A 1766-nucleotide genomic window follows, 5' to 3' on the forward strand; every position below is an offset into this window, starting at 1 on the left:
CCCTTTAATTGATCTTACATTTAAAGGAATGCTTATTTTGTCTTTTAAGAAAGTTTTTGTCTAGTAGCCACATATGCTTGGTTACGCCAGCTTTCTGTTCTTTGGAATGATTCTCAGAAAAAAAAAACTGTCCGATGCTCTACGGTGTGATGCACAACAAATATTTAAAGTCAAATTTTTACAAATTGGTTCTGTTTTGCAAGAAATAGTCCTTTTTTAAAATGGAGAAATGTGGTCCTCCATCAATACATTCTCTCTTTTTGGCTGCTTGCTCAAGCTGAAATGTGTAATGTCATTCATTAATCAAATTACGACTCCACACATACAGGACAACAATTTTCTTTTTTTTTTTTCTTTTGTGTTTTTTTTCTTCTTCTAACCGAATCTGGTCGCTGTTTCTGTGCAGCTCATTCGCTGCAGATAGGAATCTTTTCATGCTGGCCAGTCACTCGCTTCATTTTAATTTTATTTTCAAAAAAATCCGTCTCCCCCCTAAAGCTTTTAGAGGCTTTCCCTCTCTCAGCGCAAATAATTACATTCACTGTGTGGCTGTTCCAGGAAAATGCCACCAGACGAGCAGAAAGGATTTCCTGTGACTCTTTATCTCTTGTTCACCCCCACCCATCCCCACCCCAATGGTCACTCTTTCATTCTGGTTAGAAATTACTGCTCTTGATGTGTYGATCTGAAACCCTCAGGAGTCAGAGTGGTCATGAATTCTAACACCGTGGACACTGTGTGGCTGCAAGAAAACCCTGCATGGATTTGTAACCATGTCAGAACATTAAKCTAAACACAAGCAGCTAAAGCTACCATTTGTTAATGCAGAATATACACTAAAGAACAGTCTGCTCCTTTTGTAAATGWAGCGCGATGTATGATGGAGGGTATTTGTTTATCATTCTCTGCCATGAAAGGTGGACAATTATTACTTTTCTCTGTGTGGTCAATGTCTGTCTCCACAGGTAACTGACCTAAAAGTGGCTTTAATTCATTATAAGCTGGTACTCTGGTGTGGTGTTGTCGCAAACAACTTTTAATGAAYGCAGTAGTTTTTGATTGATGGCCAKCTTGAGGGAGTTTATTGAAAATGCATGATTCTCGACGGTCAGACTTTAAATAAACCCCAAAATAAGGGTCTCATGGATCTTATACTCTCCATGTGTGCCAGCATCCCAAAACTTTGCCAAGATTTGAGAGAGCTTTTCCAATATACACACATTGGTGACCTTCTGGCAGCTCCTTCCTGGAAGACATTAAAACCCCTTTCCCATCATCTGTACGCAGCCCCACTTCCTCTTACTGAAAAACAACTATGTCATTCCCAACTCATGACAGCAAACACTTGAACTTTCTGTATTGTGCCAAATGACAGCCAAATTACGTACTTTTCCTAATTTACTGGGACCAGATATGAAGYTGTTTTTCACTSAAAGAATCTGGCAAAAACTTTCTGGACTGAAGAATTAGGGAAAGCATGAACTTGATGAACCTGCCACATCAGTAGTAGCTGGGAGTCATCCCCAACACATCCTCTGAGCATCAGCAATCAAACTATGTGAGGATTAGAGTTTTCTAAATGAGAAATATCAGGGTGAACTGTGTACAAGCTTTAAATGTTCTCAACTCAACACTTTCTTAGGGGCTATTATTTGCATTCTTACGGGCAACTGGTAGCCCACAAGCTACATCCGGCCTGTGAGTGACTTCTGTCCAGTCTGATGAGTATATAGATTTTTTTTATTTTACTTTGAAAAGTACTCAAA

This window comes from Austrofundulus limnaeus, unplaced genomic scaffold (assembly GCF_001266775.1).
Source record: "Austrofundulus limnaeus strain Quisiro unplaced genomic scaffold, Austrofundulus_limnaeus-1.0 Scaffold262, whole genome shotgun sequence".
Taxonomy (NCBI): Eukaryota; Metazoa; Chordata; class Actinopteri; order Cyprinodontiformes; family Rivulidae; genus Austrofundulus; species Austrofundulus limnaeus.